The sequence below is a fragment of the Aotus nancymaae genome, unplaced genomic scaffold (genome assembly GCF_030222135.1).
Source record: "Aotus nancymaae isolate 86718 unplaced genomic scaffold, 86718_ANA_hifiasm-v0.15.2.pri h1tg000040l, whole genome shotgun sequence".
Classification (NCBI taxonomy): domain Eukaryota; kingdom Metazoa; phylum Chordata; class Mammalia; order Primates; family Aotidae; genus Aotus; species Aotus nancymaae.
Genome location: NW_026988454.1, coordinates 48,493,960 through 48,521,594, shown reverse-complemented (window position 1 = coordinate 48,521,594; position 27,635 = coordinate 48,493,960). Strand labels below are relative to the sequence as shown.

Sequence of the window (27,635 nt, the reverse complement as noted above, 5' to 3'; positions counted from 1 at the left end):
ATGGCCTGTTCAAATATTTTAAATTTTAAACTTTCCTTTTCCAATTCCCCTATGGTTTGCTTTTAAAGCTGATCCTCTTCTCTCCTTAAATTTCTAGTGATCTCTTTATAAAACTCAATCGTACTTTTCTCTTCATATTTCAAATGCTGTAGTTTTACTCACTGGCTAATTTTCTCTCTGCCTCCAAGCAAGCCCAGCTCCTTAAGTCAGTGTTTTTTTTTGTGTGTTTTTTTTTTATTATTATTTATTTATTTATTTTTTATTGCATTTTAGGTTTTGGGGTACATGTGGAAAACATGCAAGGTTGTTGCATAGGTGCATACGTGGCAGTATGATTTGCTGCCTCCCTCCCCTTCACCTATATCTGGCATTTCTCCCCATGCTATCCCTCCCACGAGTCTTTATTTTCATTTTAGTTCCTACGTTTTAATGATTTCACTGAGATGTCCCAACCTTAATTTCAAATGACAACATATTCCCAGTACAGTAACACTCTCCTTCTTTTTCTCTGTTCCTCAGATTCCCTCCATCATACCACTGTGGTCACATGGTGAAATATTCATGACTGTTATTTAAGGCTAAGAGATGTGCCCACTTTCTTTCCCCTGAAGCAAAAGGAAGTAAACATTATACAATCAAAAAATCCAGAAGCTAAAAATCAGTGTCTGGAGATTTGTTCATTGTAATGTGATACTACTCTGGCTTTAGAAATGAATTCCAGCATGAGACACCAGAAACTGCAGTTATGATTGAAAAGTGTAGCCATTTTTTTGTAGAGATATTATCATGCAGCCTGAGGCAACTGTGGCAGACTGGCTAGCTCTCTAAATACCACAGCAACTCCAGATCCTACTTGCTAAAGATAGGCTGTTACTGTCTAGGACTGCAGTTGCACTTGCACAAGAAACAAGAAGCCTACCTCCCTACAGGGGTGTCACTCTCTCCACACAGAGTTCTGTCTTCCAGATCCAGTGGCCTTGTCCATATACTCGCTTGGTCTGCCATCATACCAAAGGTAAAAAGATTGAGAGATGGCAAGAACCCATCTGTCTTGCCATGGCTATCCCTTATTGCAAAGTCCACAGGAAAATATGTGAATAGAAGTACTTATTCACATTCTGTTTAAAAACCCTAATTTTGAATTCCAAATTATGTCCCCAATAAGCTAACAGAGATCCCAAGGAGGACTCCTTCATTTACACGTTTACACATAAAGGTAGCTTATAAGCCAAGAAAGCTGAGTGGCTTCCTATTCCGATCCCCTTGGGTCATATCTGCTCACCAAGTCAAATGGCCATAAAAGACTGAAAGGATCTGTGATATAATAAGGGTACCAAAGATAAAATTCTAAACTCCCCAACCAACTGAATGGACCCTTCTCTTAGCCAAGTGGACCCCAAAGAAACCTGAAAAACTAGTTTAGGCCATGACTGGAAGGGAGGGATCAGACATGCCTCATTATGCATTGGATATGCTGGGCTTCTGCACTCCACATTTCAGAGTTTAGACACAACTGAGCAACATTAACACTAAAACAGAGATCATAAGACTGACTAACAGACTCTTTGTAGCAATAAAATACCAAATTCCTACCTGACTCTGGTATAACACGTAATGCTATACCAAGAGTCAGGAGGGAGTTTGTATTTTATTGCAGGCCCTGAAGAAAATCAACGTATTTTACCATAAAATTTATTTCTTTGATATTCCATATTCTGAAATGGGTCTGTAAATTAGCTGCCTCCTGTATAGGAAATTTGCATTCTGTAGAGAATTTCCTTCCCATACTAGGTCTTCTCCAGAGAGTATGGTACCTTTTAAGGTCTGATAAGAGGCATTTATCATCTATTCTCTCTGAAGTTTGCTACCAGGAGGCTTCATCTACATGACAAGAACCTTGGCTTCCACAATCCCCTTATCTAAACTCAAGCATTTCTTTATGCTGAATTCAACTCCTTAGTCAGGGCTCACCTATTTCAACCAATTCCCAATCAGGAAATCTTTCAATCCACCTATGACCTAAAACCTCCCTTACACCCACCTAGAGATGTCCTACTTTCCAGACTGAACTTTACACATATTGATTATGTATTTGCCTGTAACTTCTGTTTCCCTACATGTATAAAACCAAGTTGTAACCAAACCACCTTGGGCACACGTTCTCAAGACTCCCTGAGGCTGTGTCACGGGCCATGGTCCTTAAGTTTGGCAAAACAAACCTCTAAATTGATTGGGACCTGTCTCATATACTTTTTGGTTTACATAAGAAATATATATTTGGTCTCAGTTCCTGACATAGAGCTCCTAAGACTTTTATAATTTCCTGTGCAATAAGATCATTGGACATCGTGAAACATAGTAGGGACCCCAACTCTCCTTTCAGAGAGCTGCAAACTCCCAAACACGGAAATAAAGGAAAATCCCAAAGTTCCTTTAAGGAAAATTCCAGGCATCTAACTAGCCCCAGAGGTAATTAAGTAACTTGTTAAACTAGAAGGTAACAGTATCCTAAGAACAACAGCCAAGAAAGTTAAAGCTCTGGAGATGTTTGCTTTTCCTATAGAAACTAAAGATTACATACTGACATACCTCCTTGAGCTGTCTTTTAGGGGCTTGAAACCCCATTGAATGGATATGCTGGCAAACAGACTCCAGATAAGGGGGAAATGAAGACTAAACTTTAGCTATTACCCTTTGTTTTATTAATAAGTTTCTTCCTGAGGGGCTTAGAGAAAGTCATTCTCTCTAGCAAGTTAACATTTTTCTACTGAACATAAAATTTTTTAAACAAAGCTTCCCTTCCTTAATCAACTGCAAATCCGAAGAGTTCTGAATCTACCTACCACCTGTGACTGCCCTTGACTTCAAATGTCCTGCCCTTTTAAGCTTAAGCCAATGTGTAACCTCTTTGTATTGATATATAATTTTGCCTATAGCTTCTGCTTTCTTGAAATTTAGCCTTGCCTTTAAAAATCCTTGCCTGTAAGTCATCAGGGAAGCCTGATTTGAGCATTTAGCTGACTGGTCCCCTCTCTGCAATAGACAACTTTCTGTCTGCAAAAACCTTGATATGTGCTTTCACTGTGCCAGGGGAGCAAACTCCAGTTCAGTTCTGTAACAGCAGAGCTCCTAAATCTCTTGGAATTTCTTGGGTGATAGGAGCATCTTTTGTTCTATATGTGACTCCTGGTGGGCTCTTGGATGGCCTCAGGATGGGGGCTGGCTGCCAGAAAAACCCACCATATGACTGTAGAGTTGGAACTTCCAGCCCCACACAGGGACCTCTAGGGAGGAGATAAGGTCTAAGGGTTTAGGTGATCACCAACAACCAATAATTTAATCAACCATGCCTACATAGTAAAGCCTTCAAAAAAACACCAAAGGAAAGTTTCCAGATTTCTGGACATGTGGAGGTGCTGGGAGGGTGGCATGCCTGGAAAGGGCAAAGAAACTCCACATCCCTTCCCACAGACCCTGCCCTATGCATCTCTTCCATCTAACTGTTCCTCTGTACCCTTTATAATATCCTTAATAATAAATGGGGGTAAATGTGTTTCCCTGAGAAACGTGTTTCTGAGAGCCATTCTAACAAATTAATCCAACCCAAGGTAGGGCAGTGTGAAACCCCTGTTTGTATAAGTTTGCCAGAAGAACTTTCGGTTGGCATCTGAATGAGGGGTCTTGTGGGATTGAGCCTTCAACCTGTGGGATCTGATGCTATCTTCAGGTAGATAGTATCAGAAATGAACTGAATTATATTATACTCATTTGGTGTCCACTAGAGAACTGGTTGTTGGTGGGAGAAAACCCATACACATTTCGGTGACCAGAGGTTAGGTGTTAAGTGTTACATCCAGTGTAAGGGTAGGAAAACCTCTGCTTTTTCCTATCTCAAATAGGGACACTAAGGAAAAACAAGCCAACCAGCCAGAGAGAAGTCCATTTTCTAGAGTGCCTAGAGCAAAGTTGGTATAGGCCACAGGCTTCGGGCCTTTCCAGGGCTGGTCAGTCTTAGCCATGAGGAAGGAAAAAAGAATTCAAAGAGGTAAAATCCAAAGAGAGAATTAAGTCACATCATGAGCATTCTCCTACAGAAAATGATCTTGGAAAGAATCGGTCCCTGGTGGAATTCTTATTTTGGGGATGAAACAAGGGAAGGAGGAAACATGCGAGTTTCCCCTTAATACTCTTCTCTTTTTTCTAATATTTAATTTCCCTCAAGGCTTTGATGAGTCAGTACCAGTCCTGCCTCCTTTAATGAGTCTTCCATGACCACCCAAATCCATGAGAGTCTATCTTCTCTATCTTTTCTTTATATCTAGAACCTCCATTGCCTTACCTTACTCACTCCTGAATGTCCATAAATATGTAATTAAATCTGGGAGAGTTTTGATAAGGTTGGAAAGATATGAGGATACTAGAGAGCCTAGAAAAGAAGCTGAAGATATAACAGCACTGTAGCACTGAAAAAGGTGAATAAAAAAGGTGAAATTTAAAAAGACAAATGTAGGAATTAAAGCATTAAGTTAGAAGAGGATTTAAGTAAACAAAACATATGACAAATAATTTTTTTAAATTATAGTGAGGAGCTTTATTTCACTTGATATTCTAATCCAGGAGTCAGCAAACTACAACCTGTAGGCCAAATATGGCTGCTGCTTGTCTTTGTATTAATAAAGTATTATTGGAGCACAGTTATGTTCACTTGTTTATGTATTGCCTACAGTTGCTTTCCCACTATAACAGCAAAGTTGAGTAGCTGTGGAAAATATCTTATTACCAACTCCTGTCCTAATCTATACATAGACAAGCCATCTTATCAGCCAAAATTGGTAGCCACAAATAAAAAATAACAAAAGATCTAAATTTGCACTAGCTTGGTTTACTCCCTATTAAATAGTACAGGGTTCTTTCCACTACCACTCATAGAAAACCAGTTAAGTGATTCTGGAGGCATATTTTATAATATATAAATATATAATATATATATAATATATAATATATAAATATATATATAATATATAAATATATAAATATAAAAAATATATATATATGTTGTTGTTGTTTTGAGATGGAGTCTCGCTCTGTTGTCCAGGCTGGAGTACAAGGGTGTGATCTTGGCTCACTGCAACCTTCTGCCTCCTGGGTTCAAGGAATTCTCCTGCCTTAACCTCCTGAGTAGCTGGTATTACAGGTATATACCACCACGCCCAGCTAATTTTTGTATTTTTAGTAGAGATGGCATTTCACCATGTTAGTCAGGCTGGTCTCTAACTCCTGATCTTGTGATCCACCTACCTTGGCCTCCCAAAGTGCTGGGATTACAGGTGTGAGCAACTGCGCCTGGCCAAATTATATTATTTTTAAGTAAGAATTCTACATATGAATTTTCAAGTTGAGCTTAACTGGATATAGTATCCTCCAATTGTTCATTTTTCTATGTAATTAAAAGGTAACTATTTATTAGTATCTTTCTCTGATCACTATTTTTCAGATCAAGGTAATATAAAAATCCCCTATGTTCTTTGAACACACAGAATATATAACAAAGTAGAAAGACTCTCCTAAATTGAATGTTTAACCCTAGGTAAAATCACTTAATTTCTTCAAGTTTGAGTTTCTTAAATATTAAATAAAGATCTTACTTATCTAAGTAGCACCATTATTATAAGATCAATCTATAACTGAAATTTTAAAAAACTGATGTTATTTAGCTATTTTAAAAAATATATGTAAGGCACTAAAACATGGTAAGACTTCCTTATTAGTTCTATTATTTATTAAGGGGAGGAACTTTAAAAGGAACTTTAGTAAATAATCATAATCACCATAAAATTGGCTATTATTTTCCAAACAGAAAAAGAAAAGTCTCTTAAAGTCTCTTTTCATAAAGTACTTTAAAAGACATTAGGAGACATTTGCAGTTTTTATGGAACTATAAACATTCATGGAATGGAATAGTATATGAATCATTTCAGCAATTTCATAGTTCCATTTTATGACAATAATGCATAATTTAACTACATATTTCATGATGAATAAGCAATAGTAATTTTTACTTTTCCTATGAAGACTTTCAGATAATCTTCCCCACAGGTAAAATGAGAACAATTCTAGAACCTAGGTTTAAAATGATACTTAGGTAAAATAAGTAGTTTCTGAAATAGTCCTCATTTATGCCTGCTCTGGACCAAATTCCCTTCCTCAATAATTCTTATGTTGAAGCCCTAACCCCCAATATGATGATATTTGGCGATGGGCTTTTGGGAGGTAATAAGGTTTAGATGAGACCATCAGAGTGGAGCCTTCATTCTGGGATTGGGACCATTATATGAAGAGACACTAGACAGCCTGCTTCTGCTCTCTCTCTGTTGTGGGAGGACGCATCAAGAAAGTGGCCACCTGCAAGCCAGGAAGAGAGCATTCACTATGGAACCGAATTGGCTGGTACCTTGATCTTGGACTTCCCAGCTTCCAGACTGCAAGAAATAAATTCTTATTGTTTAAGCCACTCATTCTAGGGTATTACATTATGGCAGTGCAAGCTGAATAATATCTTTGCAATATATAAATACATTCCCACTAAAATCTAACTCATTAATTGTAAGGTAAATTCACTGAAAGGGTAAGAAAGCACATTTATAATAAAGTACATTCACTAAAGTGATATATGTTATATTAGCTTATTAATGTAAAATATTTTAACTGGACCTTAATTGTTGCATATTACACCAACAGGCTTAACACTGCTAAGGTAAAGGATTATTGAATAAATGATAGTATATTTGTACTATCATACCATGAAACCATCAAACCATGTACATACCATGAAACCATCAAAAACACATTTCATTTAGAAAAATATTTCACAATACAAGAAAAAGTGATATAAGGCAAATACACAATGTTACATACAATAAGATCCAATTTTACAGGCAGAAAAGGTATGTGTGTATATATGTGTGTCTGTGTGTGTGTGTGTGTGTATATGTGCATATATATATATATAAAATGTTATATATATATGTGTGTGTGTAAAGAAATAAACCAGGCCAGACATGGTGGCTCATTCCTGTAATCCCAACACTTTGGGAGGCCGAGGTGGGCAGGTTACCTGAGGTCAGGAGTTCAAGTCCAGCCTGGCCAACACAGCAAAATCTCGTCTCTACTAAAAATACAAGTATTTGCCAGGCATGGTAGCATGTGTCTATAATCCCAGCTACTCAGGAGGCTGAGGCAGGAGAACTGCTTGACCTGGGAGGCAGAGGCTACAGAGAGCCAAGATCATGCCACTGTACTCCAGCCTGGGTGACAGTGAGACTCTGTCTCAAAAAAGAAGAGATTATAGAATTAAATTCAAGAAATAGTCCCAAGTACCTCATGATAATAAAATGAGTCAGATGAAAGAAAAAAGTTTAAAAGGAGGAGATCATAAATGAACATGCATCCTACAGAAAAAAGCAAGAAGCAAAACTCATAGAACATCATTTAGTGAAAAATTAATGTTAGAAAGAAAAATAAAAACACCAAACTCTTTTACCACCAAGCATTTGTGCATCCATACGCATAAATTTCCTTTTTTTCTGAATCATTTGAAAATAAGTTGCAGCTATCAGAATCCATCGCTAAATATTTTAGTACATTGCCTATGGTAGTCTGGGAACGTGAACATCCTCCTGGCCAAAATGTTTCTGCAGTGGACCAAAAATTTCCAGCCCAAGACCCTCAATACAACAATAACCATGTTGCTTACTGAGACAATATGAGAGATCTCAGGGAAATGGTAATTAAAGGAATTCCGGAGTCAGTAACCCTGAACCCAAAACATTTCCCGAGCATTCAATATACAACAGAGAAAGGATGAAAGGCCTATGGAATTCTTAGAGAGCTGAAAAAGCAAATAAGGAAGTATGCAGGCCTAAATTTAGAAGACCTTCTTGGGCAAGGAATGCTAAAGCTACATTTTGTTACAAACAGTTGGCCAGATATTGTCAAGAAATTACAAAAGACAGAAAAGTGGAAAGATTGAACCATAGAAGAGCTTTTGAGGGAAGCTCAAAAAGTATATATGAAAAGAGATGAAGAAAGGCAGAAACAAAAAGCAAAAATTATATTATCCATCTTCCAACAGAGTACCCCAAAGGACAAGGCCCACTGACACTACTCCCCATTACCCAGAACCTCACACCAAAATTTATAAAGAATTTAAATTCCCACATGCCAGGCCATATAAGGGACATAGGGAGGCGAGACCAGGGAACCTCAAACAGGAAGAGAGGGAAGACAGAATAGATGTTTTAAGAATGGAAAACCAGGACATTTTAAGAGGGAATGCCCCTAGCTGGGGGAGAAATTCTTCCACTCATGCCATTCAAAGAATAAGGGGGTCAGGAGCTTTACATCTTCCATCTCGAGTCCCACCAAGAGCCCTTGATAAATTTAACGGTGGGACCCAGATAAAAAAAAAATAGTCACTTTCTTAGTTGACTCAGGAGCAGCTCGCTCTTCCCTATGCTTTCTCCCATCAGGGTTAGCCTGTTCAGCAAAGGATTTTAGTCTCAAGAGTTAGAGGGGAAGGATTTGAAGCAAAAATTCTAGAGGAAACCCAAGTCAAATATCAAAATAGATCAGTTACTACCAAGTTCTTGCTAATTCCTGAAGCAGAAACTAATTTATTAGGAAGGGATTTAATGTTAATGTTAGGCATAGGCCTATCTGTTAATCAAGGACAATTCCTTACCTCCCTAAACCTACTGACTACCTCAGAGGAAAATTATATTCATCTTGACGTTTGGTCAAAGGAAGGGAATCAATTCGTGTTAAATTGAAAATCCCCGGAGAAATAGTGAAAAAGGAACAATACTCTCTTCCCTTAAAAGTCAGAGAAGGTTTAAACCCTATCATTAAAGCCTGGTCCATGGACTCCTTGAACCCTGTATGTCACCTTATGACATCCCAATATTGCCTGTAAGGAAGTCAGACAGGACATACCAGCTAGTGCAAGAATGCTGAGCTATTAACCAAACAGTTCAGACCACCCACCCCTGTTGTCCCCAATCTCAACTACATTAGGGAACTCATCGGGGACCCCAGCTAAGTGTGATACAGTTCTCAGAGTCTATGGATGTATAGGAATTTATACTTTGGCAAAACGAGTTACAGATAGTTGCCTAATATGTAAGAAAACTAATAAGCAAACCTTAAGAACACCATCTCTTGAGGGAAGAAGCCTAGTATCACAGCCATTCCAAAATGTCCAAATTGACTACACTGAAATGCCCCCAATAGGCCACCTAAGGTACCCACTGGTGATAGCAGATCACCTTACTCACTGGGTGGAGGCTATTCCTTTTTCAAGTGCAACTGCTAATAATCTACCTAAAGTATTAACAGAAAATATTATACCCAGGTTTGGGTATAATAAATTTATAATAAACATTTTAAAAAGAATTATTATTATAGACTGATAGAAGACACTGATTCAGACAATAGGACTCATTTTACTGCACTTGTCATTAAAAGGCTAGACCAACTTTAGAGATAAAATGGGAATACTATACACCCTGGCACCCACTTTCATTAGGAAGAGTGGAAAAAATGAACCAAACTCTAAAAAGCCACCCAACCAAATTAGTTTTAGACACTCAATTACCATGGACTAGATGCCTTCCTACTGCCTTATTAAGAATCCAAACTGCCCCTTAGAAAGATGTTGGCTTATCCCCTTATGAAATGCTATATGAGTTGCCTTATTTACACTCCATTGCTGACATTCCTGCGTTTGAAACAAAAGATCAGTTTCTCAAAAACTATACACTTGGTCTTTCACTTTCTCTTCCCTCAAACCTAAAGGCCTTTTAGCACAGATGCCACTCCTGGAGTTCCCAGTGTACCAGCATCAACCTGGGGATCATGTTCTCATCAAAAGCTGGAAAGAAGGAAAACTCGAACCAGCTTGGGAAGGACCCTATCTAGTGCTTCTGACTACAAAGACCGCTGTCCACATGCTGAAAGGGGATGGACACACCACAGGCAGATGAAAGGAGTGACTTCCACAGCCAGAGAAAAATAGGCTGCCACCCCAGGGCCCACCCCCACCATATTAACTCTAAAAAGGACTTGATAATCACTTGCTTATTTTCCCTCTTCTTTCCAACAGAAGGTCACCTCATCATCAATGTGATTCAAACTAACCATCCCTTAACCCTTCAGTTTGAAGCTTGTTCAGTCATCTCATGTGGAGATGAATGAGCTCAAAGGCAGCTATCAAATGTAATAAGTATCTATGTCCATACCATACTGAGTCAACCAAGTATAAGTATGGAGATTTAAAAAGTCCCTGTGGTGACTGGATGGATGTTTGGTGGACCACCCAATATGGAGGGTGGACAGCAGGCCCCCTTCTTCAAATTAGTTGTGAGGATTAAAACAGAAACTCCAACTTATTCATGGTCCCACCCCACCAAATTGTAAGGCATTGCAGTGTAACCTCCTATTGCTAATCATAGATAATCCCCAAACCGTGGCCCGAGAAACTTCCATATTAAGTGGTATGGGTTGGGAGAAGATGTTACAGGAGGGGATCCCATAGGAATCTTCTCTCTGAGGTTGGCTAGACTATCGACTAGAAACAATAAAGAAATCCAGACCCAGTGACTGAGGAACATATCGGACCCAACACTCTCCCCAAACATATCGGGCCTAGCGTTCTCCTCCCATCTCTATAATGAGCCAACTAAGGTAACGGTTGTAGAGGTAAAAGATTTAAAGCAGACTATAGCTCTAGAGATGGAGTACAAAGATGCAAATGCCTGGCTGGAATGGATTAAACATTCCATCTGCACTCTAAACAAAAGTGATTGTTATGCTTGTATGCACAGCAGGCCACAGGCCCAGACTGTCCCCTTTCCATTTGGATGGTCCTCCATCCAACCATGTATGAACTGTATGGTAGCTCTCTTCTAACACCTGACAGCCTGGGGTAATGAATTATGTTGTGCTCTCTCTCTGCTAGTCCCTGAAGTCCAGCACTCTGTGGGTCAGCCCACAAGGGCCATCAGGCTTCCATCTCCTGATGCCAATTTTATCTCATGTCTCTTGCCACAAGGGGAAAACTTAGCATTTCTTAGAGACCTAAAGGGATGCAGTGAGCTTAGGCCATTCTGAGAGCTGCCCAATCAGTCTCCCCTGATCCATCTCCAAGCAGATGTATGGTGGTATTGTGGTGGACTATAACTGGACACTCTGCCAAGTAACTGGGGTGGCACTTGAGCTCTAATTCAATTGGCCATCCCTTTCACTCTGGCATTTCATCAACCAGAAGAGATTTAAAGCATCATAAAACAAGATATGCTCTTCATAGGTCCTTTGACCCTCATATTTATATAGATGCCATGGAGTCCCAAAAGAAGTGCCAGATGAATTTAAGGCCCAAAATCAGATAACTGCAGGGTTCAAGTCCGTATTGTTCTGGTGGTCAGCTATAAATAAAAATGTAGATTAGATGAATTACATCTATTACAACCAGCAACATTTTGTTAATTATACTAGCAATGCTACTAAAGGGATAGCTGAACAATTGGGATCCACCAGTCAAATGGCCTGGGAAAACAGAATAACATTAGACATTACACTAGCAGAGAAAGATGGAGTTTGTGTCATGATTAGAACCCAATGCTGTACTTCTATACCTAATAATACTGCTCCTGAAGGAACTACAACAAAGGTACTACAAGGTCTTAGTTATGGTTCCTTCAGGAGCAGTATTATTAGATATAAAAGTACAACACTACTGCTTTACCCAATGAGATAGCTAAAAGTTCAGGAATAAACGATCCCCTCACTAATTTAATGAAGAAATAGTTCAGCAAATGGAAAAGATTTATGTCCTCAACCTTCACTTCCCTTGCAATAGTAATAAGTATGCTTATTCTTGTAGGATGCTGTATCACACCCTATTGTCCAAGGACTGATACAAAAGCTTATTGAGACAGCTCTCACCAAAACCTTCCTCAATTTTCCCCCGCCTTATTCAGGTAAGCTCCTACTTTTAGAAAACCAAGCTCAACAACAGACTCAAGATATGTTAAAAAGGTTTGAAGAGGAAAAATTATAAAAATCAAGAAGGGGAAATTGTCAGATGTAGTAAGTTTCTCTTCAAAGGTTTAACTTCCAACTTTCTTGTTCTCTATTCTTGAGATCAACTTCCTTGTCCATTCTCCTAAGCTACCCATTCTATAAACTGCTCCTCCCACCGAAGCTACCCTTCCCACCTTTGCTGCACCCTGACATGCCCAAACATGCCTCGTACCATAATGGATATCCTCTCCCTTCCTGCCTAATTAGCCATATTCAATTTTAAATAGTAGCCAATTGGGTTAACTTAGATTGTGCGATCCAACTCCAGCCAATGGGGACAGGACACAGAATCAGGAACTAACTGTGTTAGGGATAAAAACCCCCTCCCTCCTTTGTTCAGTGTGCTCTTGAAGCAGCCAGAAGTGAGAGCAGCACCCTTCTGCAGAGGTAAATTTGCCTTGCTGAGAAATCTTTTGTCTGAGTGCTCATTTCCTTTGCGACTCCCAAGTTCTCATTTCCAACAAGAATATGGAGCAGCAATAACTCTCACTTATTGCTGGCGAGAATATTGTAGACATTTTGGAATACAGTTGAGCAGTTTCTTATAAAACTAAACACATTCTTATCATACAACCCAGCAACTGGTATTTACTCAAATGAGTTAAAAATGCATATCCACACAAAAAAAATGGCACACAGATGTTTATAGTAGCTTTATTCAAAAGTGTCAAATCTCAAAACCAAGGTGTCCTTCAGTAGGTGAATGGATAAACTGATCCAGACAATGGAATATTATTCAGAGCTAAAAAGAAATGAGCTATCATGCCATGGAAAAACATGAAGAAATCTTAAATGCATATTGTTAAGTAAAAGAAGCCAATTTGAAAAAGCTACATACTGTATGATTCCAATTATATGACAGTCTAGAAAAGGCAGAACTATGAAGACAGTAAATAGATTAGTAGTTGCCACGGGTTGAGGAGAGGGAGGAAAGAATAGGCAGAGTGTTACAGGTATCATAGTTAGGGAAGACTGGGGGTAGGAGAGGGCTCATGGTTAAACAGGGACTCGACCTTCTCTCTTTAATCTTCACATGCCTGCTTGGGTCTCTTCCAAGTGCATCTTCCTTTCTCCGGTTCTAAGGCCTTTTAAATAAACTTCCATTCCTGCTCTGGAACTTGTCTCAGTCTCTTTTTCTGCTGTATGCCCCTCAGTTGAATCCTTTCTCCTGAGGAGGCAAAGAGTGAAGTTGCTGTGGACCCATACGAATTTGGCACCCGTAACTCAGGGTAACTCACATCTCTTCCACACCTAACATGTTTCGTGCTGTGACTTAAATAACTTCCTACTGGTAAGAGATTTCTATGCCTCACCTTCTTCAGCTGGAGGCATCTGACCCCCACGCGTGGCTTTTCCTCTCTCTCCTGCTTACTAACAAATTCCCCAGGGCAATTCTTCCTGGCCAGAATAACTCTGCTCCACCCAGCTGATTTCTCAGCTCACCTTGACAGGTGGCTTGCAGGGGTGGGAGGGAATTCAGGGTCTGTACAGAGCAGATCAAAGGCATTGTATAGCCCTCCTTGATAGGAGCCTTGCATAAATGGTGGGGTTAAAGCCTAAACCATGTAATATCTGGGGCTTCCTCTGCTTTTTCAACTAAAATCGGCTCTTTTCTGGGACAAATATAAATTGGAATTCTGGCTCTGCTGGCTTTTTACAACTCACCATGTAATTTTTGTCCCTGTTATGTCCCAGAGATAAGTTTACAAATGGCACTTAAAAGCTGCTTGTCTACCTGCATACACCTTCACTCTGGCCCTTTTTAAGGACTCCACCCACCTGCTTTTTAAGTTAGCACCACTTTAGGAGGTGGAGAAATTCTTACCCCAAGCCGCAAGTCCTCAGGGATTACTAATTTATGTTTCACTTTGTTCCAGAAGGTAAACAAATTTTGCCCTCTTTTTTGCAAGCATATGAAGGCTTTCCATGAGTATTCCTTCCACTTCCTCCTCTAGCCCCCATTTCTCTAATTATTTCCACACCCTTCTCAACATGCAACAGAGCCTTCAAAGTCATATTCTAAGGGAGAGAACTCCAGATCCTGTAATGAAGAAAGAAGCTTCTAAGAAAAGGGATCATTTTATTACTAAACTACTCCGAGTGAGGGTTACTATGAGGTCGTGGAGACAAGGCCAGCTCAAGGCCGCAGACACAAGGAGATCCACAAGGACAAAATGAAGGGTGGTCCCAGGCTAAAATTATGATGAGATGGGACCAAGGGTAGAGAGTAAGACTGGTTAAGCCCAAACCCAGAACTGGGGGGTACATGGCAAGATCGGTTAAGCCTGGAACCCTGGATAATGGGGGATGCCTCATCCAGGATAACAGGAAGAAAGGGAAGATGCCTTCTTTTTCCCTTTTCCTCTTTTTTTTCCTCTGTTCTCTTTGTGAGTGGCAGCTAGGTAATCATGTCTCCACACAGCAGGACATGTTCCTTGGGACCTTCCCATGTGCAGGCTAGGTAGAAAGCCCAGGTAAGCTTCCTTTGTTTAGAAAGCTCCAAGAAAGGAGGCTTTGATTGCAGGCCAGGCAACCAATCCAATATCAAAGTCGAAGATCAATCACTCCAGAGGAAGTCTGGAAAAGCTCCTCTCACTAGACGAGAACTTAAATGGGGCACGAGTAACTCTGGGGTTAAAATCCCCCCTACTCCCTTATCTATACGGACTCCATCTCTGGATCCCCTCCCCTCCCACAACAGCGTGGGATCTCTCTCTCTCTCTCTCTCTTTCTCTCTCTCTCTCTCTCTGTGCCTAATAAATCACTTTTTGCAAAACTCTCTGGGGCTGATACTTACTTGAATGAGCTTATTGCGCCACCAGGGCCCTCTCCCTATTCTTGAGTGAGTGAGGCCCAAGGACCTGGGAAAGAAGACACATCTGATCGGGGAACAGTAAGAGTCTTTGGGACACCCCCACAGCCCTGCTTCTGTCACCCAGTTACAAATACACTGGGAATTAGGTATAACTCTTAGTTTATCTCATCTATGTTGGAGTCTCTAGAGAGTAACAGCTACTGATACCATTAATGTGTGTGGTGATTAGGAATTATAGTGCTTTAAATGTATGAAGTTGGTTTGTACCTGGCTCTCTACATTGAGGTACATTAACATAGGTAAATATGCATCAAATATGTTAAGACAGAAAAGAGCAAGAACCACAATTCTAGCGATCTCTTCTAATTTGGAATGCTGTAACATAAAACCTATGCTTGCTCTCAAAGCATTTCATATGGGTTCTCCAACCAGTTCTTGTCCCTCCATCCACTCAAGATTTGCTGATATTCTTAGGCAGAAGGGAAGTGAAACCAAAAATGACATTCCTTCCCTCATCTAGTCCACAGCTCTATGGTCATATCAAAGATATAAAGAAGCTGGGAAAACTCTGCTATATTGATAAAAATAAATGAGAAAAGGAAGGCTATTTTCTTCTACCTGTTAAAACACTGTATCTATCAGTTTCTCAAAATCTGTTTTTTTGCTATTCTATTCATCTACTTATATCAAGGAAAGAGATCCTAATAGGAGCTAGACTCTTCTTTTAAATGCTTGTTTTCTAATTGTCCTTCTTAAACCTACCTGATGAGCAGCTGACATAACCATCACTTAGGGTCGTCTCAAGGTCACATGCAGGCCTCTGAAAAAGCCATTTTGGCATTACAACCTTGGAGAAAAATCAACCACAAAGCAACCTTGGAACAGTGACTTAACAGCAGATCTTTCTTCTTGGTGACTGCACTTTGGAATTGAAAGAGACAGAACAGTGGAGAGGGGATGTAGAGTAGACTACAAAAACGGCAAGCGACCAGACTGCCTGCCCTCCTCGTACACAGACAGAAGATGCAAAATGCATCACAATGAATTTAGTAATGAGAGCAACAAATATTCAAAGCTGCAATACCAAAGATTTCCTATATCTTCATGCTCAATTCAGCAAAATTTCTTCTTAAATACAATAAAGCCAATTGTTTTTTTAAAAAAATATTTATATTGCAAAAATCTGGATTAGGGAAGTTGATAAATATTTAATAACTAATTGTTTCTTTTTCTCTACACCTTTGCCATTACAAGTGATCTCCCTGGAATGTCCTCCTTTTGTCATATCTCTATTGAAAATGATGCTTAGGAAAAAGTATATGTACTATACATTTGCTGATTACTAAAGTAATCACTATTCATTGTAGAAAATTTAGGAAATATATTTAAAACAAAAGGAATAAGGAAAAATATGTCATCCTTTATCTTATTACAACTGTTATCTTTTTGTCATATCTCACCTTGTAACAGAACCTAGTGAGAGGACGGATATAGGGAATGAAGTACAAAGAAAAATTAAAAATTATACCAATTATTTGGAATCTGGTAAGATAAAAGTTGTGCTCATGACAGAAAATGTATACCTTTTTTTTTTTTTTGAGACAGAGTCTTGCTCTGTTGCCCAGGCTAGAGTTTAGTGGTGTGATCTTGACTCATTGCAACCTCCGTCTCCCAGGTTCAAGCGATTCTCCTGACTCAGCCTCCCAAGTAGCTGGGACTACAGACAGGTGCCACCATGCCCGGCTAACGTTTGCATTTTTAGTAGAGACAGGGTTTCACCATGTTGCCCAGGCTGGTCTTGAATTCCTAACCTCAGGTGATCCACCTGCCTTGGCCTGTAAAGGTATACTTTAGAAAGTTAACTACACCAAGTTGATCTTCAAATGACCAATTTTGTAGTGATTGTTATACCCACCAAATAAAAAAGTTATTCAAAACTATGCCATAACTTTTACTATGCTCATGCAATTTCCTGTCAGTGTTATTACTGTTTTCCATTTCTATTTTTCTTCTCAAAGGAAATTCAGAGAGATGCATAACGTATAATTACACTGATAAGTAATATCAAAACTGAATCTGTAAGACCACGTAAAAATAGTTTTAAAATCTATGACATCAGCCCTTTTCCAAGCAACTTTTAAACTCTGAGACTCATGATATGTGGGTTCCTATAATATTTTGAACATACTGCTATTATGGAACTTATTTAAGACAACACATTTCACCCCCCAACATAAAATATATGTTTATATTTTTTATCTTGTATTTGACATCTTTGCAATAATTGTCTATAAGATATCACATAGGTAAATTTGTATTGGGCAGTATTAGTGAATTTTTACTCATATGTGCAAGAAGCAAAAGAGAATAATAATAATGTTCCAAGGATCCTATGCTGTCAAAACAGGAAGGAGTATAAAGTGTCCTGCCAGGAAGAGGGAGGATTAAGCCAGTCTAATATTCGTGCAGGTGACTGGTATCATTTTTTTTCAGGAGGCCCTGGTAGGGAGCTGATTCTTCTCTATGACTGTCCTGCCTCTCCCTTCAAGAGGCGGTACATCAAAAGCACAAATTATTTGTGCTGTATATCAAGTAAAGTCAATTATGACTAGCATTTCCTTAGTATTTGGTAGAGACCATATCATACCACAGACTTGCTAATACATACCCCAACACTATGCCTCTGAATGGCCAGGAATAGGAATATAGAACAGATCTTAGGAGGAACTACCACTATAACCATTACAGGGTATATCATAGCATCCACAAGATTGTCAAACCTATTTTTAAGAATATCCTGCACTAAGGCAACCAAAGCAAAAGTGAACAAATGGGATCACATCAAGTTAAAAGGTTCTGCAGAGCAAAAGATATATACGACAAAATGAAGAGACAACCCACAGAGTAGGAGAAAATATTTGCAAACTACTCATCTGACACGGGATTAATAACCAGAATATATAAGTTGAAAAAACTCTATAGAAAAAAAAACTAATAATCTCATCAAAAAATGGGCAAAGGATTTGAATAGTCATTTCTCAAAAGAAGACATACAAATGGCAAACAAGCATATAAAAAAGTGCTCAACATCATTCAAAACTACAATGAGATACCATCTCACTCCAGTTAAAATGCCTTATATCTAAAAGACAGGCAATAACAAATGCTGGCAAAGATATGGAGAAAAGGGAACCCCTTTGTACACTAAGTGTGGGAATGTAAATGAGTACAACTACTATGAAGAACAGTTTGGAGGTTCCTCAAAAAACTAAAAATTGAGCTATCTTATGATCTAGCAATCCCACTGCCAGGTATGTACCCAAAAGAGAGGAAATCAGTATATCAAAGATATATCTATACCCCTGTGTTTGTTGCAGCACATTTACAATAGTTAAGATTTGGAAACAACCTAAGTGTCCATCAACAGATAAATAGATAAAGAAAATGTGGTACACATTACAAAGATAAAGGGGATGTTACTGCTGACCCCACAGAAATAAAAATGGCCATCAGAAACTACTACCAACACCTCTATGCACAAAAACTAGAAAACCTGTAAGAGATGAACAAATTCCTGGGCACCTACACCCTCCCAAGACTGAACCAGGAAGAAATTGATTCCCTAAACAGATCAATAATGAGCTCCAAAATTAAATCAATAACAGCCTACCAACCAAATAAAGCCCAGGACCAGAGAGATTCATGGCTAAATTCTACCAGATATACAAAGAAGATCTGGTACCATTCCTACTGAAACTATTACATAAAATTGAGAAGGAGGGACTCCTCCCCAACTCATTCTATGAGGCCAGCATCAGTCTGATACCGAAACGTAGCAGAGACACACACAGAAAAAAGAAAACTTCAGGCCAGTATCCTTGATGAACACCAATGCAAAAACCTTAATAAAATACCTGCAAACCAAATCCAGCAGCACATCAAAAAGCTAATCCAGCACGATCAAGTAGTCTTCATCCCCAGGATGCAAGGTTGCTTCAACATACCCAAATCAATAAATGTGATTCATCACATCAACAGAACTAAAGACAAAAACCATATGATTATCTCAATAATAGATGCAGAAAGGCTTCTGATAAAATTCAACATCCCTTCATGTGAAAAAGACTCAATAAAGTAGGTATTGAAGGAACATACATCAAAATAATAATAACCAATAATGTATGAGAAACGCACAGCCAACATCACATTGAATGGGCAAAAGCTGGAAGCATTCCCCTTGAAAACCAGCACAAGACAAGGATGCCTTCTCTCGCCACTCCTATTTGACACAGTATTGGAAGTCCTAGCCAGCACAATCAGGCAAGAGAAAGAAATAAAGGGCATCCAAATAGAAAGAGAAGAAGTCAAACTATCCCTGTTTGCAGATGACATGATTCTGTTTATAGAAAACCCCACAGTCTCAGGCCAAAAGCTCCTTCAGTTGATAAGCAACTTCAGCAAAGTTTCAGGATACAAAATCGATGTATAAAAATCACTAGCATTCCTATACACCAACAACAGCCAAGCTGGAGACAAATCGGGAAGACAATTCCATTTACAACTGCCACAAAAAGAATAAAATACCTAGGAATACCTGTATTTTACAAAACACCACATGTTCTTACTCATTTGTGGATCTAAAAATCAAAACAATTTAACTCATGGACATAGAGTAGAATGATGGCTACCAGAGTCTGGGGAGGGTAATGAGGGATTAGATGAAAGATCTCCACAACGAGAATTACAAAAGACTGCTCAAAGAAATCAGAGAAGACACAAACAAATGAGAACATATCCCATGCTCATGGATACAAATAATAAATATCATTAAAATGGCCAAACTGCCCAAAGCAATTCACAGATTCAGTGCTATTCCTATCCAATCACCAATGACATTCTTAAAAGAACTAGAAAAAAACTTTTAAAACTCACCCAAATTTTAAATTTTTAAACCCAAAAAGAGCCCATATACCCAAGGCAATCCTAAGCAAAAAGTATCAAGCTGGAGGCATCACGTTACTTGACTTCAAACTATACTCCAAGGTTACACTAACCAAAACAGCATAATACTGGTATGAAAACAGGCACATAGACCAATGGAACAGATTGGAGAGTCCAGAAATAAGACCACACACTTATGACCATCTAATCTTCGACAAAGCTAACAAAAACAAGCAATGGGGAAAACATACCTTACTCAATTAATGTTGCTGGGATAACTAGCTAGCCATATGTAGAAGACTGAAACTGGACCCCTTCCTTATACCATATGCAAAAATCAACTCAAAATAGATTAAAGTCTTAAATGTAAAACCCAGAACTGTAAAAACTCTGTAAGATAACCTAGGCAATATCATTCAGGACACAGGAACGGGCAATGGTTTCATGAAAAGGATACCAAAAACAATTACAACAAAAGCCAAAATTGAAAATGGGATCTAAATAAACTAAAGAGCTTCTGCAGAGCAAAAGAAATTATCATCGGAGTGAACAGGCAACCTAGGGAATGGGAGAAAATTCTTGCAAACTATGCATCTGACAAAGGCCTAATATCTAGCATCTCTAAGGAACTTAAATGTATAAGAGAAAAACAACCCTATTAAAAAGTGGACGAAGGACATTAACAGACACTTTTCAAAAGAAGACAAGCATGCAGCCAATAAGCATACCAAAAAAAAAAGTCAGTATCACTGATCATGGGAGAAACACAAGTCAAAACCACAATGAGATACCACCTCACACCAGTCAGAATGGCAGTTATTAAAAAGTCAAAAAACAAAAGATGCTAGTGAGGTTACAGAGAAAAGGCAACAGTTATACACTGTTGGTAGGAGTGTCAGTTAGTTCAACCATTGTGGAAAGCAGTGTGGCGATTCCTCAAAGAGCTAAAAACAGAACTACCATTTGACCTAGCAATCCCATTACTGGGTATACACCCAGAGGAATATAAATCATTCCACCATAAAGACACATGCACATGAATGTTCACTGAGGCACTCACAATAGCAAAGACATGGAATCAGCCTAAGTGTCCATCAATGACAGACTGGATTTTAAAAAATGGTACATATACACCATGGAACACTATGCAGCCATAAAAAAGAACGAGATCATGTCTTATGCGAGAATACAGATGGAGCTGGAGGCTATTATCTTTGCAAACTAACTCAGGAACAGAAAACCAAATACCGCATGTTTTCACATATAAGTGGGAGCTAAATGATGAGAACTCATGAACACAAAGAAGGAACACTGGGGCCTACTTGAGAGTGGAGGGTGGGAGGAGGGAAAGGGCAGAAAAATAACTATTGGGTACTAGGCTTAATACCTGGGTGATGAAGTAAGTTGTACAACAAACCCCTGTGATGCAAGATTACCTATGTAACAAACTCACACGTGTACCCCCAGACCTAAAATAAAAGCTTAAAAAAAGGAAGAATATGTGGTAAATATATACAGTGGAGTACTATTCAGCCATAAAAAAGAATGAGATTCAGTCATCTGCAACAACATGGATGGAACTCAAAATCATTAGGTTAAGTGAAATAAACCAGGCACAGTAAGACAAAATACCACATGTTCTCACTTATTTGTGGGATCTAAAATCAAAACAACTGAACTCATGGACATAGAGAGTACAACGATGGTGCAGAGGCTGGAGAGGGTAGTGGAATGTTAGGGAAGAAGCAAGGATGGTTAATGAATACCAAGAGAAAAAAACAGAATAAAACCTATTAGCACAATAGGGTGACTATAGTCAATGATAACTTTACATTTTAAAATAAAGACTGTAAATGGATTGTTTATAACTCAAAGGATATATGCTTGAGGGAATAAATACTCCATTTTCATTGATGAGCTTATTTCATATTACATGCCTGTATCAAAACATCTCATGTACCCCATAAATATACACAACTACTATGTAATCCCAAAATTTTTTTTTAAAGAGGAAGTATCTTGCCAAAAAAAAAAAAAAAAAGAATATCCTGCTATTGGTTTGAGAGGTGGAGCAAAGGTAAGAGGGTTATGATGTGTTATCTTGTCTGATCACAGAACTCATATATAGGCTTTTGAATAAGAACTTGGATATTAATAAAAGTTAATGAGGTGAATCACGTAAGACTGGAAGATTAATTTATGCAACAGAACATAAGCACTGTAGAATCTGGTTGTATTTGGTGACAAATCCTCTTTGAAAAACCAGAGCCTTCAGAGCCAGTGGCCACTGGAGTCCCAGGTTCCCAGACAGCAGTACCTATGCATAAGACTCAGGTCCTGAGCTGGGGTGCAGACTCCCTGAGTATCTCCTGAAGTGCGACTGCAGTCTCTCATAAAGTGATCTCTATTATGGCAGTCCTTGAATGGACCTAACATTCTGCCAATCACACATTCTCCTGTAATTCCTAACATTAGCTACCTAACTCAAACATAATTCAAGGACTGAAAATAATTTCAATTAGCTATTTTGGATATAGACACCTACATTCTATTCTTTTGTTCATTTCTTCCTTTCACACCTAAACATACTGTGAAAGAATTAAAATATATGAATATGTCACCTAAGAGTTCCTCCATTATGTACTCTTCCCCTCTCCCTACCACAAACCCATTATTAGGTCCTATCAGTTCTACTTCCAAAACATATCACGATATCTATGCTTATCTCTGTTTCCATCACAACTACCCTAATGCAAGCCACCACCATCTTGCATTAGGCCTAGGACCACTGTAATGGTCTCCTAACTGATCTTCCTGCTCCCCATCTTGCTGTGCCACAATTTATTCCCCAATCAGTAGCCAAAGTGGTCATCTCAAAACATAAGTCATAACATAACCGTTGCTTACAGCCTGCCAATCGTTTCCTACCACACATATACAGGGGAAAAAAAATCAACTCCTCTCTGTGGCCTTCAGTTTGTATCCGATCTGGTTCCCATTCCTAATTTAAGCTGGCAGCCACTTTCACCAAATGAATCAACAACCACAGGACAGGAAGGAAGCAGGACAGGAAGTAGCACTAGGTGAAAGAGGCCAGTATCACACAGGCTGTACAGGTAGACGCTTTGTGCAAAACACTTGAGGAATTTGAATTTCTAAATATACTGAATTGCCTTAAAAAAAGGTACCCCAATATAACGAATCATCTAACAGTCAAGTTATGAAAACACTGTACCGAATTCAGTAAACATTCCTTTCTTTGTACATAATGTAGAACCAGTGAAGGGTTTTAAGTAGAGGAATAACTTGATCTGATTTGCATTTTAGAAATTAAAATTTGGGCCGGGCGCGGTGGCTCACGCCTGTAATCCCAGCACTTTGGGAGGCCGAGGCGGGTGGATCACGAGGTCAAGAGATCGAGAACATCCTAGTCAACATGGTGAAACGTCGTCTCTACTAAAAATACAAAAAATTAGCTGGGCATGGTGGCGCGTGCCTGTAATCCCAGCTACTCAGGAGGCTGAGTCAGGAGAATTGCCTGAACCCAGGAGGTGGAGGTTGCAGTGAGCCGAGATCGCGCCATTGCACTCCAGCCTGGGTAACAAGAGCGAAACTCCATCTCAAAAAAACAAAAAGAAAAAAAAAAAAGAAATTAAAATTCTGGTTGCACTGTGGAGGATGTATTAGATGAAATTTGATTAAAGAACAGCCAAATGCATCAAAATACTTCAGGAAAGAGCCCTGTGGTTCCTAACACAAACCTTAGGCTGGAGAACTGAGACCTGAAGCTATTTAGGTCATAGACACACAGCAAGGGAATTCGGTGGTTGATTCAAAGTGAGAGGAGAGGTGCCCTCTCCCAGTTGTTGAGTCTGTTAATGAGGTCATGCACCTCTACAAATTTCATTCCATCTTCAATCAAGGTTTATACTTTACAAGCTATAGAGGACTTGTATAGCACCTGCTAACTGAAATTATTCACATGCCCCCCAGACAGTGACCTGCTATTTCAGATAAACCTGAGCTGGAATGGGCTATTAAAACTGAGGCACCTCTGACTCCTGTGTCTATAGTTCTGTTCTTAGTTCCTATCTTCCCAGGAGAGCAGGCGTATCTAAAAGCACATCACCCCAAATTTCTCTATGTAACAGCCTAAGGCCAACTGTGCTTAACCACTTTTCTGTCCAATGACTAAGGAAATATTATACTCCCATTAATAACTTTTGATCACTATGGCAATATTTTCAATTTGGGGTAGGGGTAAGATGTAGTATAAGAATCACTAAGTGGCCCTTTAAAAAGACTACACATTCATTCCCATTCTCCATCCTATGGCCACCCACACACCCATCAAGGGAGGTAATGGAGTGGAAAAAAGATTGATAACCACCTGCTTTACTAAATACAAAGATAAGGGCCAATAAGATTAATTCAGTTAGTAGAATACTATGCCAACCTGTTTTTAAGAATTCTGAAACATTAAATAGTAGTATCCCAAACAGAGTTCTTAGAGAAGTATCTCAGAATTCTTAGAGAAGTGTTTTAAAATACTTTTATGTTGTTTCCTATGGTGATAAACATTTTCAAGTCCCAATCTACTTCTCAGCAGGAACTACACATAGTTTAATGAGACGAATATTATGATGTGCTCCCTACTGAGAAAATCTCAGTGCCATAATAAGAGGTTTTGAAGTTAATGTAATGAAGTTCCAGTAAAAAAAAAAAAAAAACCTTAAAGTTCTCAACATTCAGAAAAAGAAATCATATATAATTTAATGACAACCTTCCCAGTACATTCTTCTTTCTACTACCTCATCTCCACTATTTTTTACAGAAAATTAAAACACTGTATGTAAACCTGAAATGGAAGCTAAAATAAATGACTGAATTCAATCAAAATGAATCATGCTAGCTTAGCAGTTACATACAAGAATTCAGAATTGTTTTAGTCTGTTTGGGTTGCTATAACAAAAATACAATAAACTAGGTAGCTTATAAACAACAGAAATTTCTTTCTTACAGTTCTAGAGGCTGGAAGGTCCAAGATCAAGGTGGAAAATCCAACATCATCAGGGGACCAGGAGGCTTGTAGAAGGGCCTGTTTCTCAGTGTCTTCTACGTGTGCTCACATGGCAGAAGTGGCAAATAAGCTCCCTTGACCTCTTTTATAAGAGAAACAATCAGGAGAGCTCTTTGCTCATGACCTTATCACCTTATCATCTCCTAAAGGCCTCATCTCTTAATTCTATTGCACTGGGGATTAGATTTTAACATATGAAGTTTGGGGGACACAAACATTTAGACTTTAGGTAATATTTTTATTTGATATGTGTGCATTTATTTTAACAATCATTAAACATAAGTGGCCACCAAATCTGTGAAGTTATATATTACTGCTTAGGATAAGATGAAAGTAGAAAGAGAAATTCACATAGATTTCTTCCCTTATCGGTCCTATACTCAAGAACATTCACGTTTTGAGTCTTCAGTAACTGAACCTTGTGACAATTTTTTATTAAATAACAGTTTTGAGATATAATTCATGTAACATAAAATTCACCCCCTTTAAAGTGGTGAATTTTATGTTACATGAATTATATCAATTCAGTGGTTCTGAGCATATTTACAAAGTTGTACAACCATCACCACTACCAAATTCCAGAATATCTTCATTGCCCTAAAAGAAAACACCATAGCCATTAGCATTTCTTCCCACTGCCCCTTCCCCCAACAGCCCCTCTCAACTATTATTACTCTTTCTGTCTCTATAGATTTGTCTATTCTGGATACTTCAGAGAAATGGCATCATACAGTATTTAGCCTTTTGTGTCTGGCCTCTTTCACTTAGCATCATGTTTTCAATACTGATATTGTAGCATATATCAGTATTTCATTCCTTTTTATGGGCAAATAATATTCTATTGTATGGATATACCACATTTTATTTATTCATCAGTTGATATAACATTTGGGTTGTTTCCATTTTTTAGCTATTACAAATATGTAATGCTGCTGTGATCATTTGTATATAAGTTGTTGTGTGGACATATGTTTTTAATTTTCTTGGATATATATCTAGGAGTAGAATTGCTGAGTTATGTGGTAACTGTTTAACCTTTTGAGAAATTGCCAAACTGTTACCAAAAAGTGACTGACTGCACCATTTTACAAACCATCAACAACGTATAATAGGAGTTTTAATTTCTCTACATCTTTGGCAACACTTTACTGTCAATTTTTTTATTACAGCCATCCTAGTGCGAGTGAAGTGGTATCTCACTGTGGTTTGTTTTGTTTTTTGTTTTTGTTTGTTTTTGTTTTTGTTTTTTGCATATCCCTAATGACTACTGATGGTGACCTAATTCTTTGAAAGTATGCGCAGTACACATGCTACATATTCCTGGTGTAAAAGCTCATATACTGCCTTTCTTTGGGCATTACAATAAACTTTTTTAGCCCTCTGATACTGCCTGCAATGGGTATGACTTATGGGTTTCTTCCACCCTTTTCAGCTCCCATCTTGACTATCTTCCCAAAGGCATGCCCCTTGCCTAATACATCTACTCTCTTCTTCCTCCCCCTACAAAAATCCACAATCTCCACTTTTCTGGGGCCTGGCCTTTATTATATCCCTGCTCTCCATCCTGACAACAGATATGATAAACACATGCAAAACAGTTTTGATTTGAGGTGGTAAATAACAAAGAGAAAATGAGTATTTATACAAGGTACATTTATTAGTACTACCATATCACTAAGCAGGATAAACTGAGAATAGAAGAGTATGAAACGAAACTGCAAAAATAAGGTCTACATTGATTCCTACCTGGGGAAATGCAAATAAAAAGGAAAATCTAAAAGATATTTCAAAAAAAGAAATGAAAATACTTAAAAGAAAAAAGAAAAAAAAGAGGAAATTTTAATTCAAAAGTTCCACTCTAAAAGATTGCATTTAAGGTGGGGTCAGACAGAAATGCTAGATTGAGACAAGAAACTAGGTTTTCGCCTAGAAGAAGAAGGTTAATTAGAGTTTAGACATGTAGTTTTGAGGTCATAGCAGATATCCAGGTACAGATGACAGTCATAAAAGATGAAGTGGACAGAAACTTCCCAAAACAAACCTAGGGTTCTACCATCCCACAGCAACATATTATGCTCACTAGAATATATTTCTATCCATGGACATTTCTTGGCGTTGGACATCAAATTTACAGGCTACTAAATCATGGTTCTAGCACAGTTAATCAACTCTATCACTGAAATCCTCTAATGCTATTCATGTAGCCTACTAAGAACTTCCTTTTCAAAGTGATTTAAATTGGGACGTTCACAACATGCCAAGCATTTATACATGATAGAATGAAGCCAAGAGACAAAAGAAGGAAAGCCCAACTATCACTAACATTCTGTAATGGAACCACTAGATCACTAAACTCCTTAGAACCTCCCCCGATAAGGAACTATATCCCATAGTAAACCTGGTCTGGTGGGCACTCACCACTGTGTGCTAAAGATGTGAGTTTCTTCCTTTCTGACACAACTACTACTCAGGTCACCAAGTGCCCCTTTCTCAAATGGGCTAAGAGGATAGAAATAAGAACTTAATCATACTGAGAAATTTATTCCATAGTATGTTTAAGAATTAAACCTTTTATGCCAGAGGTTGCAATTTTTTGAATTTTTGCAATCAGACCGTGGCGATAACCTTGAGCAGTAGGATATAAATAACTCACATGCTTAG

At 38.5% G+C, this 27,635-nt stretch overlaps 1 protein-coding gene across 1 annotated transcript in view; it reads right to left on the bottom strand.

Annotated features, from left to right (window-relative positions):
- Positions 1-27,635, bottom strand: part of FAM184A (family with sequence similarity 184 member A) — a 120,836-nt gene that overhangs the window by 70,596 nt on the left and 22,605 nt on the right. The window lies entirely within an intron of this gene.